This window comes from Carex rostrata, chromosome 26, assembly GCF_964058835.1.
Source record: "Carex rostrata chromosome 26, lpCarRost1.2, whole genome shotgun sequence".
Classification (NCBI taxonomy): domain Eukaryota; kingdom Viridiplantae; phylum Streptophyta; class Magnoliopsida; order Poales; family Cyperaceae; genus Carex; species Carex rostrata.
The window spans coordinates 7,610,379-7,628,537 of record NC_135943.1 but is presented as its reverse complement, the minus strand read 5'-3'; the positions used below and the strand labels follow the sequence as shown (position 1 = coordinate 7,628,537).

Genomic DNA, 18,159 nt, shown 5'->3' with positions numbered 1-18,159 from the left:
TGGCACTTGAACAGGACTATACTGACTATACTGACTATTTATCCTTATTTATATAATAACAGACAGGACTGGCACTTGAACAGCCATTCAGTAAATTGGCGGACAAAATATAAACAAAGAAGAGAAAGTCAATGCAAGTGCTTAACCAGCATGAACAAATAAGCATACCTAAATCAAAAACAAAAAAAGGATGGGAAATTGAGGTCATCACTAGGCACAATTGTAGTAATAGATGTGAAAAGCAAGTATATATGGGATTTATGGGCCACGTTACCCAAAATGGCAGTAGGAACATACTATGGCAGTGCCTCACAACATATTCCCAACTTTTACATTATTAGTTATCAAGCAAACATCACAGACACAATTCGAAATCGTAAGTGATGCTCTGAAAATGTTGCTTAACTTCTAGTAAATATACCTTAAATGCCATTGTGTCCCAGATTGCAAGAGTTTTATCGGCACCAATGGTGATGAGTTGTGGTGCACTTCCCATTACTCTTGAGAGCTCAACTGCAACAACACCCCCGTCATGTGCCTGTTCACACCCAATAAAATAATGAGAAAATCAGATTATTATATGATAGCAGTTTAAGAACAGGCACTTTATTAGACATACTAAATTTGTGCATTTTGAGAACTTCAGACTAAAGTGCGATACATAGTATCTACAAATACAATTAAGTGCTGTCCTAAAATAAGAAAGGGAGTCCCATTCTATTCATCAAAAGCATGAATTTGAATTTTGGTTTTTCTCATTCGTTCCTCAAAATTTCGAAGTTCCATGCTAAACAAATGAGGAGGAAGAATTACCTTGAGACTATAGGTCTTGATTTATTATCGAAATGGTTAACTTTATCAAAAGACCCTTTCATTGGAAGTTCAAATGAATGCGTATAAGTTTTGGAACGAGTTCATGTGAATCATTGATATGATCAACACTCCATAGTATAAGAAGGCCATCACTAGCGCCCGATACCAAAAATTGCTGATAAGGTCAAAATAGACAACAAAAAAAAAAAAATCTGCATCAACTATAACAAAGTCTAATTTATCAAAATTCATATCACGTAGTAACAAGTACCAGTAAATTAACCATGTCTTAAAAGAAAAGTTAGTGTTGTGTGCTACCTCACCACTAGCTGCAACAAATGTCATCAAGCAAGCTATGGAGCCTTTATGACCTCCCGTGTACCTTCTGACCATCTACACAGTATACCATCTTCAGTCATGATTCATTAAAATATACCAAAAAGTTAAAAAAAATCAATTTAGGAAGCTTCATATAACCTTCCATGTAATAATTGATAATACTCTTATAACACCATCAGAACCACCGAAAGCAACAAGTGGGCCATCGTTGGAAGCAGACCAAGATAAGAACTCCATACTATAATAAGAGAAAAGTTGAACATTTACTGGTGGCTCAAGTGATATTCAAACATTAAAAATCGAAAAAATGGAAAGGATAAAAGAAAAAGGTCTTGTGCGCGCTTAATTAACCAAATGGGTCATGTACAGTAAGAATATTAACAAACATTTTATAAGAACACCAAAATATGTCCACTACCTCACTCTCGAGATAGATCACGAGGACAATTTGGTCATATTTTTAGAAGAAATAACAAAAGAAAAGCATGACATTTAATCCTATTATGCTTAGTGATTCACAAGAAGAATTTTTTTTCACATACCAAAGTAGAGATCGATTATCAAGCTCCTGTTTGGGTACATCCCGTCCCCCCGCATGGTAACAAGATCCAAAAAGATGGCCTTATTCTCACAACAAATCATGACAAAATGTCTCCCTCTAGTGGATGTCACTGGGCTACCACCAAAAGCAGAGGAGTTTTGGTTCACTGCAGTTGGGGCCTCAGAAGCCGCAGCCCGGCTACACCACTGCTGCCAGTAACGCACGTCATCGTCAAAGAAACCAACCTGCTTCACACTTTACAGGAAGATGGTTCGTCAGTGTAAGGGCATTATTGTAATTTTCCATGTCAACTAGAAGCACTGACTGTAATAGACCAACCATTACACACAAATCAAAGTGAAAGGGGTCATCCCAGATGGACTTGAACTGGCATGTCAATACAAGCTTGCTTTAGTAAGGTACCTCCATAATTGATACCAGTATGATACAGAACTGTATACCTAATTATGGTATGAACTGAAACAGTATGTACAGTTAACTTACAAGAAGGTATTATGCAATTCAGCACTGAATGTTCTATATCAGTACCAAAATTCTAGAAAAATGATGGTCTAAAGAAGGGTAAAATTGAGTTACCTGCCTCCTCTAATGGCCTCTGTGGGCCTCCTTCTGTGGGAATCTGTGTCACCCTCTGCTAATTTCTCGAGCTTTGCTCCAACTAACTGCCTCTCATCTACTCCTCCCGCTTTAAGCTCGTATATTATCTGAAATATCAGATCAGTGAAGATTTACAATGCATTGATCGTAATTCCTACAGAGAAAAAATGAAGTTGAATGGAAACCTGGTGGTGCTCCTAGTCCCAAACGGAGACGCGATCGGAGGCATCAGCAGTGACCATCCATGGATGCGTGGGATGAAGCTGGATCTTCACGATCTTGTCACTCGTCGGGCGAAATGCCCTTAAGCGAAGCATCTTACTCTCTCACAATGACTTTCTTCACTTCTCTACTTCTCTAGAGAGAGAGAGAGAGGTTTGATAGATCTGAGGAAGAAGAAGAAGGAAGAGTTTCCCGAGTTGTAACAGGAAAAGGAATGAATTAGAGATCTGGAGCACTATGTAATTACGAGAAAGTCGGTTGGCTAGCGCAAGAGAGTTCGATCGGTGTATGAGAGGCGGAGGCTTGGCGCGAGAGGAGAGGATTCTCCCGATCTCTCTCTCTACCTCGCTCTTTCTCCGAAGAACTGAACTAAATGCCACTAAATAGAAGTATTGGAGAAGCTAGGCAGCTAGCCGTTGTGATAAAACGGAAAGAATCTTCTATTTGGATTTCCTAAGATATCAAACAGATTTGGAATGGAATGGAGGAGCTGAGAGAGAGCGGAGATAACATAAATTCCACCTGAGTTTTTAGGTTTAGGAGAAAGACGATGATAGCACCTGAGGTAACATAAATTGTGAGTTTAGATCTTGACCGCTCCATCTGCTTTTGCACGAATATTGAAGGTACCCAGTGCATTCCACATGGATCGTTTTTTATTTGATGGTGATTCAACAGAGACAGCCACAGTCCTTTGCTTTGCGTGTAGAGCAAGCCACCTAGCCACCTACTTCAATTATTAAATTACATAACCTAATTCATTTATCTATATCTATATATATGTGTGTGTGTGCATTTAAATTACATAAATGAATTAGGTTATAAAAAGATGTTATTAATTTACATAAATGTACAAATTATTAAATTAAAATTCTGTAAATAAGAATTTTCATAAAAATAACATACAATTTTTTGTGACATTAAAAATAAGTAGTTTGATAAGAATAAAAATGTTAATAAAAAGTTTGCTAATAAAAAAAAAGGATAACGAAGATACAAACAAATTATAAATTGAGTTTAGAAACTTTCGTTTGATTAAATGTAATGGACGGTATTGTTCTTTTAATTGCCAGAGAAATCTCAATCGATCAATTACAATTAGCACGAATCTCAAAGCCCTTCTTACCTCTATTAAATTTGAAAGGTTGCTTCGGCAACTATTATGCAATTGTTTTTAAGACATGGAAGAACATATATAGAGATGTTATATATATAAGGTGGTGAGCTTCATAGACAAATTATAGAAATTGCGTAGGTAATAGATCATGTTTTCATCTTTATACAACAAAAACTAACACTTCACAGTAGGTAAGTCTAGACTGCAGATCATGTTTGGAAGAGAGATAACATGCTGTGTATGCGTGCTATCTGTTTATGGCAAATCTTCCAAACATACCTTTTGTCATGACAAGATAGTTAACTGTTTTGTTGATATCTCTATCAACACAAAATAGTATTTACAACTAACAAAATATGTCAACGTTTTTTAAAAACCATAGCTCAGTTATGCCTTCTTCTCTTTTGCTTTCCTGCTGCTTTCACTGTTGTTTAAAATAAGGATATGTGTTAGTTTGTCTTGTAATTCGGAAATGATTGAACTACTTTAATTTATTCAATTGTTTTAGTAAAAAAATGAAGTGCATTTTTTTTTTTGATATATTTTTCATCCAAACTCTTAATAGGGGGTTTCTTATTGTAAGGCATAGTGAATATAATTTGGTTTAACGAATAGATTGTGAAGATGTTAATAATGTGTTTTGCAATGTTTCTATATGAGGAATTGTTTAGGGCGGTTTGGAGTTCATGGGGTTTTTAGGTAGGTTGTTTAAGTTCATAATTGTTGGTTTCTGATTTGTGGTTGAGGGTTTAGGTTTTATGAGTTGCATAAAAAAAAGTGAAATTGTGAAGGTAATGGATGTTGTAGATGACAGATTTACAGGTGGAATTTAGAAGGTGCTACGAGCCTAGCTCTCAGATGCAGGATAGATCAAACAAAATCAAAAATAACGATCAATTTTATTGAATTTTGGATAAAAGAGATACTGGACAGAATAACCAGAAAATCGAATGCTCAAAGCAATTCGCCAAGTTTACTAAGAATTTTCACGATACATCTCCATAGGAGTCTAAGTCTTATATAGGCGATGTGAATGGTAAAAGAAAGTAAAGAAATTGCAGTAGAACTCAACATAATCAATATTGGAGCGCCATGTCAGCGTGAAGCGTTGACGTGGCCTAACAAACTCCTAACGACTTCTGCGTCTGTCAGTGAAACGGTTTGCTGATCCTCGTCTCCATTCAGCGATCACTCAATACCTCCATTTCTAATTGCGGAGGTTCCCCCTTGTCAGCGATAGCCTCTTTGTTACTGATGTGGGTCCCAGTTGCAGCGACACTTCTTTTAATTGAGTCCTGCCCCAATTCTTTGCCCTTGCTGCCCAATTCCCCTTCTTTCTTCCCCAGCTCCTCTTCTTCAACGGTAATCCCCAAATCGCCTATCTCCCGTCGCAATTCCCCCTCCTTAAGGAAATTCGTGTCCTCACGAATAAAATCAGGAAATGTCTGTGCAATTTCTTCATAATCTTCCCAAGTTGCATCTTCGGGAGCTTGATTCTTCCATTGTACCAAAAGTTGCGGTTGTGCAGCATTCCGTCTTTTGACCATCCTTCGACCAATTACCAAGTGGGGCACTTTCTCCAAATTGCTGCTGGGAACGCCTAATGGAAGTGTTGGGGAGGGTATATGAGCATTTCCCAGCTTAGCTTTTAGCTGAGACCACTACTACAGAATAAGTGATTATACACGGACATAAACAAGCGAGCTACACGGATTTCCCGCCGCGTAGGCTGTCACGGTTTAGAAATCCTTGTATATATACACACGGATATTTACCGCGTACAATTACCGAATAGCTACACGGATTATTACATACACAGCCGTTTACAAATACTTGACACTGGCGCTCTCCATAACCGAGCTTCACGGATTATTACATAAAAAACCGTGTACAATTAGATTTCTACACGGTTATTTATCTAAATATCCGTGTAGCTCTCTTATTTTTTAATTTTGTTTAATATTGAAATATCTTTCTACACGGATATATAAATAAATATCCGTGTAGCTCTCTTATTTTTTAATATTTTTTTAATATATAATTTTATGTATTAATTTTCTTCTTTATTTTTTTAATGTGGAAACACCTTTCTACACGGATGTATAATTAAATATCCGTGTACCTCTCTTATTTTTTAATATTTTTTAATATTGAATGACCTTTCTACACGGATGTATAATTAAATATCCGTGTAGCTCTCTTATTTTTTAATATTTTTTTAATATATAATTTTATGTATTAATTTTCTTCTTTATTTTTTTAATGTGGAAACACCTTTCTACACGGATGTATAATTAAATATCAGTGTACCTCTCTTATTTTTTAATATTTTTTAATATTGAATGACCTTTCTACACGGATGTATAATTAAATATCCGTGTAGCTCTCTTATTTTTTAATATTTTTTTAATATATAATTTTATGTATTAATTTTCTTCTTTATTTTTTTAATGTGGAAACACCTTTCTACACGGATGTATAATTAAATATCAGTGTACCTCTCTTATTTTTTAATATTTTTTAATATTGAATGACCTTTCTACACGGATGTATAATTAAATATCCGTGTAGCTCTCTTATTTTTTAATATTTTTTAAATATATTATTTTATGTATTAATTTTCTTCTTTTTTTTTAATGTGGAAACACCTTTCTACACGGATGTATAATTAAATATCCGTGTAGCTCTCTTATTTTTTAATATTTTTTAAATATATTATTTTATGTATTAATTTTCTTCTTTATTTTTTTAATGTGGAAACACCTTTCTACACGGATGTATAATTAAAATCCGTGTACCCCTCTTATTTTTTAATATTTTTTTTATATTGAATGATCTTTGTACACGGATGTATAATTAAATATCCGTGTAGCTCTCTTGTTTTTTAATATTTTTTTAATATATAATTTTATGTATTAATTTTCTTCTTTATTTTTTTAATTTGGAAAAACCTTTGTACACGGATAAATTTTAAAATGTCCGTGTATAATTGAACTACTTTTTTTTAAAAAAATTTTGCTTTTTTTTGGCTAGCCTCCAGTTTTGCCAGCCATTTAAAATCAGATCAATTCCAGAACAGAGAATTTCCAAAATAAGAATACCAAAACCGGTAAATTTTCAAAATTTCCAAATTATATAAAAAATTAATACAAAATTCATGTACACTGAATTATACAAAGATCATACAAATCCATATTCTGGTTTACAAAATTCTTTTATAAAAAAATCTGCCCACATACATCTAAAGTGATCTAACTGCTCCTTGGAGTAACTCTTTGAATCTGGTGAATACTACAAAAAATTCGAAACATGCAAGTTACAAAAATACGGCAACTACATCTCTGTTTTGCTTTATAGAAATAAATTATTGCAATTATAACAATGCAACTAATAAAACAAGTTTAGAGGAAATCAATATTAATTGTATGGACAAGTCAAGGCAAAACATATGAATTACATACCGGATATGCTGGCCATTTGAATTGTATGCTCTCAACAAAGTGAAACATAAAAATCATCGTGTAATAACCGCACTCCCAACCGCCAATCTGTTGCGGGCACTGATATTTACATTCAGCAGCCTATGTCAGAATGACAATAAATTTTTGAACCCAAAAATATGAAATTATAAAATTATAGTGTGCTCACCTCCTTCCAGAGCCCATTCATTTTATTTCTGCTCTTACCCGTGCTCTGCACTCCACCCTCTTTAAGATATTGCCGAAAAGCCCTTACAAAATTGAGTGACTGTAATTAGCAATTCCACAATTATAAAAAAAAAAATCAAACCAAGTGATATTTAGATAACTTACTTAATTATAACAGTCATGACTCTTTTAGACTGCTGAGTGGTGATGGATTTGTCGGGCCGCCTTGAATCCATGACATAAATCGTATTTTCAAGTGGCACAATCATCAACAAACACCAGTGGGAGCTGTGGGGGGAGAAGAATTGTAGTACTTTAGCATAAAATTAGTGACATATATATTTCAGCATGTAATGGTGACACAACTGTTTGCTATGGTTCATTGTGTAATTGTTTAACTGAAAATATAAACAATTAAGGGTTACAAGTAACCTACTTTTGGTGGTATGGCAGGAGAAGAAATTTCTTTTGATCCCCACGAGCATGATGCATCGCTTTACGCAAGTAGTCGACACAATCATCCTCATACCATTCCAACATGTTTCCATTAATTCTGCCGGGGTCCAAAAGTGCACACAAGTTCACCTTACCTTTCGATGCGGTCTCACGGCATTTCTGGACTAGGAACCTGAAAAATCATCATTTTACATTAGAGTATATATATTTGAGTGCTATACACATGATATAAATAATTGATTGGTCACTAACATGAGGAAAACGGTGATGACTCCCACATCGAGCCATTTATCGCTTGACGAGGCGCCCTGTAGAAAGTCGTTGAATTCTGTGAAAGGCAGCACGACCTCCCTGCCATCGTGTAGAAACATACCGGGGGGGACACTGAAGGTAACAGCCGTCATGTCCTTGGGTGCCTTGATCAAGTGGGCGTGGAGAGTCTGCAACTGACCAGGCAAACGGCTAACCTCTTCTGCTGTGAGCCCCGTACGGTCTAGTGGCGCATCCACTGGCGCATCTACTGGCGCATCCACTGGCGCATCCACTGGCGCATCTACTGGCGCATCCACTGGCGCATCAGGCACTTCTGGCGCAACAGACACCAAGTATAATTCCATGTCCCGTACCGGTGACAACGCTTCATCCTCATTGATTGTCTCACCTCTTCGTATCTGTATCAAATGTTGTATATGTCTTTTTCAAGTATTTGAAAAGAATGATTTGAATAAGATATCCCATTAATTTGGAGTTTACGTACATTGTCCAAAATAATTTGATTTTTCGGCCATTGGACTGTCGAATAGCGGGCATCATCAAGCACCACCATTTCATCGACAGGGACAGGAAGAGGTATTCTCACAGCCCAATCCTGCGTGATCTTCTCAATCGCTACGCGGAGATAGTTGGGCCTCAACTGATCACCGGCTGCAGGAGGATATACAGTGCCCTTAGCAATGGTCAGAGGAGTAGTACCGAAATACATGACGAGGTCGCATGCTGTGGCCTCCTGCAATAATTATCAGCAATTAGTTGTCTTTAGAATGAAATAATATTGTCTAGCGAATTAACCGCGAGAATCAACAATACCTTTCGATTATGAACAAGTAGTGGTTACCTTTAGATTGTCCAAGCCGCCTATCACTTCGGTCCCGGATGCCTGACTGCTTCGCCGAATTCCCGGAGAAACGGGAGGTCGGTCCTCGGATGGCTGCCTAATTTGGTGCATTTGGTTCACCATCCTTGATTCCAGCTCAGCCAGCTTCTGGTTGTACTCCATTGAAAGCTCCTCGCGTACCTCCTGGCGCACCTGCGCCAACCTTGATTCCATCTCGTCTTTGTTGACCTTGGCACGAGGTCTTCTCCGGGGTTTTGCTCCATTGAATTCCTCCTTCCAGCCCGTGTAGACCCCTCTGCCCCTAACTCGACCGGTGTGTTCTGGATTCGGGAGCGCCAAGGACAAGGAATCTTCTTGACTTGCGACAGTCCGGGCACCAGAATTGACCTCCTCCACCTCCAACTGTTAATTAAAAAATTGGTTATAACAAAACACTAAGTAATGTACACAGAGTTATGATTTTGTTTGAATGACACAGTTATAACAAAAGGCTCTTACCATTTTATGAGCAACGGGCTCCACGTCTTTTGGGAGTACTATCCGCCCCTCAAGGGTTACCTCAGATCTTCCCATGAGCCAATCTTGGCCCCTAGGATTTTTTATCTTAACCACGGGTGAGTCAAACTGTTGGTTTTTCAAAATAACTTTTGCCCATTCTTTCGAGTTACCCTCGTAACCACCTGACCCTAATTTGTGCGGGTACTTGTTCATTTTGGCGATCTTCCTGCCCTTCTCACTTTTTTTCTTCGAACATCAAAGTAAATCCATTACTTAAGGAAGATGGGTACAGATTGAGAAAGAACAAAAACTAAGAGCATCTCCAATCCAGCAATTGAAATTAATTGCTAATTTGTGCGGTTATGAAATTAATTCCAACAATTGCTAAATAAGCAATAGCCGTACAACCCAGCAAATACAGAAACAATTGACGCATCAGCATAAGCAATCCATAAGCAATCACTGTTGGAGATGCTCTAATGAGTTACCTAAATTTACATACCTTGAATTCTTCTGTTTTCTTCAAAGCTTGGAACTCCTCCCACACCTCTTGTGTCAGCCAAGGATACACTGGCAACGGATCTTTCCCTTGATCCATGTAAAGTGTTTTCAACCTGCTCTTGAATTGCTTCCAAGCTTCATTCATTATCTTCAAAGACACTCCCTTTATCTTGTCTTTTGGGTCGTCCACGATGTTCCACTGGTCCTGATTGACAACGAAACTACTGCATGTAAGTTCATCTACTCCAAAAAAAAAAATAGAATTGTTAGGTACTTTACCTTCACAATGTTCCACCATTGGTCCTTGTCCTTCTTTTGATCAAACTGATCCCAGCGCTCGACCAGGATAGATGCATGTTTCTTCACCGTGGAGGCGCAAAAATTTGAGTACTTTGCCCGATTATCACCCGTCGCACAGCCGTTCTTGTGGAATTCGATTGGCAATATTTCCTTCTGCTCAGTGATCTTCTTGCACATTGTCGGACCTCTTTTCCTTTTTTCAGGCTGAGCCTGCGAGACCTCTTCTTCCATGACAGCTACATTCTCTCCTTCTACATTATCCATCACAGCTACATTCTCTACATTATCCTCACCTGAATGTGTCATCGTTCTTTCTACAATCTACCGAGCGAGTGAGAGGAGCTTAGAGGTTCACCAACTACAGGAGGACAGAGCGAAACACCAACAGTGGCAGCACCAAGAGAGAGGAACCACGGAAAGAGAGAGGAGGAGACGCGTGGGTTTAGGGTTAAGGGGAGACGAAGGGATTTTGAAAAGAAAGTGACCAGGCCGACCCAGCGCGCATTTTATTTCGCGCAAACCATTTATACACGGATATTTAATTAAACATCCGTGAAGGAAGACATTTCTAGACGGTTATTTCATTAATAATCCGTGTATAAATTCTATGCGTTTGCGGAAACAAATTCGCGCCTTGGGAAGTTCGAAATGTAAAGACATATTTTTATTTTTTTTTAAAATTTTTAAACTTAATTTGCATCTAAACTCAAATATTTATAAATAATAAAATTTCAGAGTTTGAAGCGACGTCGTTCCGACTTCCATTAGATAATTATTTAAAAAGCACATTTTCAGTTTAAATAGCAAATCTTTTAACTTTCTACACGGATGTTTAAGTAAAAAACCGTTTAGAAATGATAGAGAATGTCTCCACGGATATTTCATTAAACGTCCGTGTGCAAATATTTATTAATTTAAAATTCTTAGAAGACGAAACGGCTCTTCAAAATTCTATATGAAACTAGTTCGATCAAGATATTTATATAAATTTTATTTGCAAGTAGAAATGGCCAAAGTCCCTCCGGCCGGCAGTGCTCACCCCTCAAATGTGCCGTGGCCATTGCCCTCCGGCTACGTCCCGCCCGAAGAGGTTGATGTTAATTTCGAACTCCCCCCCGGTTTCGAAGTCCCTCCTGGCTATCTCAGGCCTCCTCCCAACTACAGGAGGACATGGCCGTGGCCGCCTTCAAATGTGCCACGCCGAAGTCCAATGGGGCATCCACCACCAAAGCCGTACATAAGGAGGGGCGATCGCTGGATCAGGCCAAAGAGCCCCTGGATTAGGAGGAGGCCGGGGTCGCGCCAGGGCCTTTATGAAGGCATGTTTCATTAATTTAGCTATCTTTATTTGTTTTCTTCTTCTGTATTTTGTTTAATCAGTTTTTTTTGTGTTATATGATGTATTAGCCAGGATCCTTTTTGATGTAATATATTTTGTTTAATTTAATCAACATTTTGTTTTCTATAAATTTTTCTTTTTTGTTAAATAAATGATGCTATCTAAATAATTAATAATGTTAATATGTTATAGATATAAATTAACGTGTTAAATTAAAGTGTTAAAATACCTTTCTACATGGATATTCAATTGAAGTGTTAAAATACCTTTATATTAATAATCTCATATTTATATTAATATTTAAGTAAAGATTCATAAAATATAAACAGACAAAATATAAACAATTAAAATATAGACAAATGAAATATAAATTATTTAATATTAAAAATAAAAATAATCTATTTCTTGGTTTTATTTGAAGATTCATCTTTTTTGTCTTTATTGCTTTCTTGATCTTCTTCATTTTTTTTCTGCTTCTTCCTCGCCCTTCTCTTCTCCTCGTCTTCCTCTTCTCCTTCCTCCTCATCATCTTCTCCAGCAGCCTCTTCCTCTTCCTCCTCTTCCTCTCCCTCCTCTTCTTCTTCATCGTCGTCTTCGTCATCATCTTCTTCTTCTTGGTCATCGTTCTCGCACCTAGGGCAGATCCATGAATTGTATCTCGGATCTCTGCTGCCTTGGTAAGTATTTGAGCAGACGCATAACGGGTGGTATGAGTCTTGACAGTGGTTGCAATGGAACAACCACTCATATTTTCCGACCTCTTGGCACACTGTGCACTGTATGCCTCCAGTGGGTAAGTCGTTTTGTGAGTCGTCTGAGTCTGAACCTTCAGTTTGCTGGAAGAACTCACTCTCAGAACTATTTGAATCGTTAGAGTTTGAGTAGTCACTGTTATTTTGTGAGTCATCGGATGAGTAGGGATCCATTTTTCCTGGGAACAAATTAAAGAAGTAAGTTCAAAAGAATTGTACAATTCAGATTGTTTTGTAATGGAGTTTCTCGGATTATATAGAATTATGAAGTTGTTTTGATCGTCTTCTCAGATAATTACATAGAAAGGCAACTATTCGAATTCCGCGCTTCAAAATAAATGCAACATTTTACAAGATTCATGCATAACGGACGTCTTAATTAAAATAACTATTTCTACACGGACGTTTGATTAAACGTCCGTGTACGATTCTTTCTAATAGTTTTGGTCAATAAATATGGCTCTAATTACTAAAGGGTTAGGGAATGAATATGGTGCCCTTTCAATTTTCTTTTATTTAATAGTCATAAGTTCCAACGATGCAAAAGCCTGCTCATAATTAATACATGTAAAAGAGTAAAAACTAATTAATAAAGAGTAGGGCTAAAAGTCCGTGTGGAATACCTTTCTACACGGATTTGTAGTTAAAAGTCTGTGTGAAAAACCTTTCTACACAGAGTTTTAATTAAAAATCCGTTTAGAAAGGTTTTCCAAACGGATTAAAGGTCCGTGTGGAAAACCTTTCTAAACGGATTTTTGTTGGTACTTACATAAATAATAAGTTGCCTTTATTTTTTTATTCTTAAATGATGCACTTAATATGTCAACTAGAAAAAAAACACTACATATAAACAATGATACGAAATCATAATATTGAACCACAGATCATACAAAACCATATTAAATAGTAAGAATAAATGCAAAATTTCATAATATGGAGCGTAGTTTCCTTTTCCAGTTTAAATAATAAATGTAAAAACTTAAGGATAAATGCAAAATGGCTGCGAACATTTAGAAAGGTTTTTAAACATTTTAAAATATTCAAAAAAAGAAATACATAGCTAAAAGAGAGCTACACGGACATTTAACTACATGTCCGTGTAGAAAAGCAATTTGTCATTAAAACTCTTCTTAAGGGAAAAGGGGGCTGTTCGATGGGTTCTCTCACCATCGGTTCTGCTTATCAGATATCTATATTCATAAAATTTATATTTAAAAGGAATAAATAAACAAATAAAATGTAAAATACAAAAACACAGTAAAATATTATCGATCGATTTACAGTCATCCAAAGATCTCATCAGTAATGCAAATAAACTATGCTTATCTATTCGGCTATTCATCTCTGAAATATTATAAAAGAAATAAATATTATAAATTGTTTTTTTCTGGAATATAAATATGAAATTGTTCACGGTTAAACGAAATAAATATTATACATTGGTTTTTTTTTTCCTTTTTTTCTTTTTTTCCACTGTTTGAACATTTTCCCATAGTCCTTCACTATGGTCAGATCTCATGTAATTTGCTTCGTCTTGTTCTTCAGTAGTTGTTGCTATCTCAGCTTGCACATCGGCACAAAATGGAGGTATCTCATCGAACTGGTCGTACTCTTCTTCGTCGATTACGTTTTCTATCCCAACAATCCTTCTTTTTCCGGGTAAGACGATGCTCCACCTAGCATCACTCGGGTCAGTGACATAAAAGACTTGGGTTGCTTGCTTGGCGAGTATGAACGGATCATCAACATACCCGACTCTGTTAAAATCTACCATTGTGAACCCGTCGTTATCAACTTTAACGCCACGGTCTTCGACCCATTGACACCGAAACAAGGGAATGCTGAGGTGAGCATTGTAAACGAGCTCCCAAATTTCTTCAATAACACCGTAATATTACTTTGATGCCATTACAGGCCGGGCATCCCCTGATCTACTGAATTCTTGAGACGTCGCCACCAACGTCACCCCACTATTTTGCATGGTGCTCTTATCACTTTGTAATTTAGTGTAAAATGTATATCCATTAATCTCGTATCCTTGGAATGTTCTAACAACCATTTGGGGTCCTTGGCCCAGCCATCTAACCGTTTCACTTACGGGCGACATTTCGGAGTGTGACTTCACTCTTTCTTTCAGCCATCCTATGAAACAACGGTTATGCTCGTCAGTAATCCACTTCTGACTTCTCGTGTAGTTCTGTTGTCGAAGGATTGCCATGTGCTCATCTATATAGGGAGTGACATCTGCCATGTGCTGTAGTACAATAAAATGTGCCTTTAACAGTTCATCTCTATCAGCAAGTATGGCTTTCAACCCAATAGTCCCTACTCCTTGGAGCCTTCCCTCGTATCGAGATGTTGGAACGCCAATAGGACCAACACCGGTCATGTAGTTGGTGCAAAACTCAATCACCTCTTCCGTGGAATATCCTTCTACGATGCTACCTTCGGGCCGATGTCGGTTCCTTACGTAACTTTTCAAAATACCCATGAATCTCTCGAATGGATACATATACCGCAGGAACACGGGACCACAAATCTTAATTTCCCTCACAAGGTGAACAACAAGGTGAACCATAACATCGAAAAAAGATGGCGGAAAATACATCTCAAGATGGCAAAGAGTAACGACGACCTCCTTTTGCAGAGAGTCCAATTTTAGCGGGTCTATCACTTTGGAATTAATTGCATTGAAGAAAAAACAAAGCTTCATGATGGCTTGCCGAACGGGCTTTGGTAAAATTCCTCGGATTGCAACAGGAATCATATGTGTCATTAAAACATGACAGTCGTGGGATTTCGGACCAATCAATTTCATGTCCTTCATGGACACAAGCTTCTTAATATTCGAAGAATACCCTGATGGGACTTTAATACTATGAAGGCATTTACAGAAGCTTGTTTTCTCGGTCTTCGACATTGTGCACATTGCGGGAGGTAGGTATGCCTTTTGCTTCCCTTTATCCTGCGGTGCAAGCTTGGGTCTTATTTTCATTTCCACCATGTCTTTTCGAGCATTGATACCGTCTTTAGTCTTCCCCGGAATATTCAACAATGTGCCGATCAGACTGTCGCAGACATTTTTCTCAATATGCATGACATCTAGGCAGTGTCTCACTTCTAAATATTCCCAGTACGGTAGCTCCCAAAATATGGACTTCTTTTTCCAAATATTTTTCGGTGGTGCTTTGGCACATTTTCCGAAAACAACTTTAAGATTTTTAACCAGCAGGAAGACACCCTTCCCGTCTAACGGACGACGTGCCACTCCAAGCTCAGTGTTCCCGTTGAATTCTTTCTTCTTCTTACGGTATGAGTGATTAATAGGAAGAAACCTACGGTGCCCCATGAAAACATTCTTTTTACAATTTTTCAACCTCAGCACCTGCGTGTCATCTTCACAGATAGGGCACGCTTTTGCTCCTTTAGTACTATAGCCCGATAAATTTCCGTACGCGGGAAAATCGTTTATGGTGCAAAATACCATGGCCCGCAGCTCAAATTGCTCTTTACCGTACGCATCCCACACCCGGACGCCATCCCTCCACAATTTTTGGAGGTCCTCAATTAATGGTGCGAGATATACATCTATGTCATTTCCGGGTTGTCTGGGTCCTTGGATTAGTAATGACATCATTATATACCTGCGTTTCATGCACAACCAAGGAGGAAGATTGTAAATGCATATAAGAACTGGCCAAGTACTGTGCCGACTGCTCATGCTTCCAAACGGACTCATTCCGTCTGTGCTCAACCCTAGCCTAAGGTTTCTTGATTCGCCACCAAATTCTGTGAAATCTCTATCAATGTTTCTCCACTGAGGAGAATCAGCTGGGTGTCTTAGTTTACCGTCCCTTTTGCGCTCGTCTTCATGCCAACGCAATAATTTCGCATCTTTGGGATTTGCAAATAACCGTTTGAATCTCGGTATTATCGGAAAATACCACACCGACTTAGCCGGAGCCCGACCCTTGTTTCCTTCATCGTTACCATCGTCAGTGTCCTGGTTCTTACGTCTGTACCGTGAAACACCGCATTTAGGACAAACATGCATGGCCTCGTACTCTCCACGGTACAATACACAGTCATTCGGACAGGCATGTATTTTTTCGACCTTCAAGCCCATTGGACAGATCAACTTCTTCGCCTGATATATTGTACAGGGTAACTCGTTGTTATCTGGGAGCATTTCTCGTAAGAGCTCTAATAAGGACGTGAAACTCTTGTCGCTCCAACCATTGTCTGCTTTTAAGTTCAACAATTTCAACACAGCTGACAGTTTTGAAAATTTGGTACACCCGGGATATAACGGCCTTTTGGATTCATTAGACATATACTGAAATTTTTTATAATTTTTATCACTAATTTCATCTTCCACATCACGTAACATGTCTTCTAGATTTTCAATAAAATCGTATTCTGCATTTTCATCAATATTCACACAATCATCCTCGTTGTAATTAAGTTCAAGTAGATTATCAAAATTTTCGACATTCTCAAAATCATCGTTGGAATGAAGCTCAAAATTATCATCAACTTCTACATTAATATCAACATTGTCTTCCAAAACAAAATTTCTATTGGTAGCACTACATTCCCCAATTTTCTCACCATGCATAAACCAACACGTATATCTCTTCTGAAATCCCCGACAAATCAAATGAGCTCTAATTTCTTCCAAGTCCCCAAATCTTTTAAAATTGCTACAATCTCTACAAGGACACAAGATGTCGTTATCCTTTGTCTTCGCTCTATAACTCTCGGCACATTTTATGAACTCATCAACGCGAGCCAAATATTCTGCAGTATCACGTCGCAATTCGTACATCCAACTTCGATCCATCTGTAAATTAAATTAAAATAATGATTCCAATTAGTCATGGTGGTCGAGCAACATACATTGTTACAAATTCTTGGCTTACAAACGGGCCGGTTTACAATCGTAACCCACTCCTTGAATATTATGCCTCATATGTGAACACATTAATTAGCGGGATTTAATTAGTGTTTAAGAAAAATTCGACAGCATTTCCCCTTAACTCCCCAAGTATGCGTAAACCACATACTCGTAGGAGCAATAAGGAGAAATGCTGACGAATTTTTCTCAAACACTAATTAAATCCCGCTAATTAATGTGTTCACATCCTAAATGAGACACAATATTCAAAGAGCAGTCCCAAACGGGGGACTATCCAAAATTAATCCCTATTAGATTAATTTTGAACGGGCATGGACCTAAAAGCATCAATAGGTCGGTTATTGGACCACAATACACTAATTATTTACATTACCTTAACAGATCAAGCATGCATGCATTAATAAATAATTGACCTAAATAATTAAGCAATAATAAGTACCAGAAAATTAGCGAGAGAAAAGAGGAAGACTAACCCTAGCAAGATAGAGAGGAGAAATGCAAATTAACTTCAAAGATCTCAGCTTCGGTCTCGATCCTTCTGCGCAGAAATCAGACCAACAGAGAGAGAGAGAGAGTAATTGATCAAAACGGCGCTGGAAGAAGGCCTTTTTGTAACCCTAAACCTTTCTACACGGACATTTATCTATAAAGCCGTGTAGAAAGTCGAGAGAGCTACACGGACTTTTATATAAACAGCCGTGTATAATTATTTTTTAACTCTTTTTAATTAAAAGAATCAACCTTTTTTAATTCTACCTTTCTACACGGCTCTTTATTAAATGTCCGTTTAGCATTGTATTTTTTTTGGTTTTTTTTTTTATGTTTTTCAGATAGCAAAACAAACAATTTCCAAAAAAGAGGAAGACATTTAAAATCCTGAATTCCAAAACATATATAGCAATTTGAACAAAAAATTCATGTACATTAATTTATACAAAAATTACAAATTCTTATTGAGCATTAATTACAAAAGTTAAATCCATA

The 18,159-nt window shown here is 37.4% G+C and overlaps 3 long non-coding RNA genes and 1 pseudogene across 3 annotated transcripts in view; all 4 read right to left on the bottom strand.

Annotated features, from left to right (window-relative positions):
* Positions 1-929: 929 nt before the first annotated feature.
* On the bottom strand, positions 930-1,732 carry LOC144544640 (uncharacterized). Its single transcript, XR_013508280.1, has 4 exons — positions 1,695-1,732; positions 1,291-1,390; positions 1,132-1,206; positions 930-988 (listed from the first exon to the last, which is right to left on the bottom strand). It is a non-coding gene; the product is annotated as an uncharacterized LOC144544640 (long non-coding RNA).
* Positions 1,733-1,751: 19 nt separating this feature from the next.
* LOC144544639 (uncharacterized) lies at positions 1,752-2,748 on the bottom strand. Its single transcript, XR_013508279.1, has 3 exons — positions 2,497-2,748; positions 2,291-2,418; positions 1,752-1,948 (listed from the first exon to the last, which is right to left on the bottom strand). It is a non-coding gene; the product is annotated as an uncharacterized LOC144544639 (long non-coding RNA).
* Positions 2,749-3,907: 1,159 nt separating this feature from the next.
* The window catches only part of LOC144544664 (uncharacterized), a 33,372-nt gene continuing 19,120 nt past the window's right edge, over positions 3,908-18,159 (bottom strand). The window contains exon 4 of the long non-coding RNA XR_013508293.1: positions 3,908-4,074. This is a non-coding gene — a long non-coding RNA (uncharacterized LOC144544664). The remainder of the gene's footprint in view (positions 4,075-18,159) is intronic.
* LOC144544028 (uncharacterized) lies at positions 11,325-16,681 on the bottom strand (annotated as a pseudogene).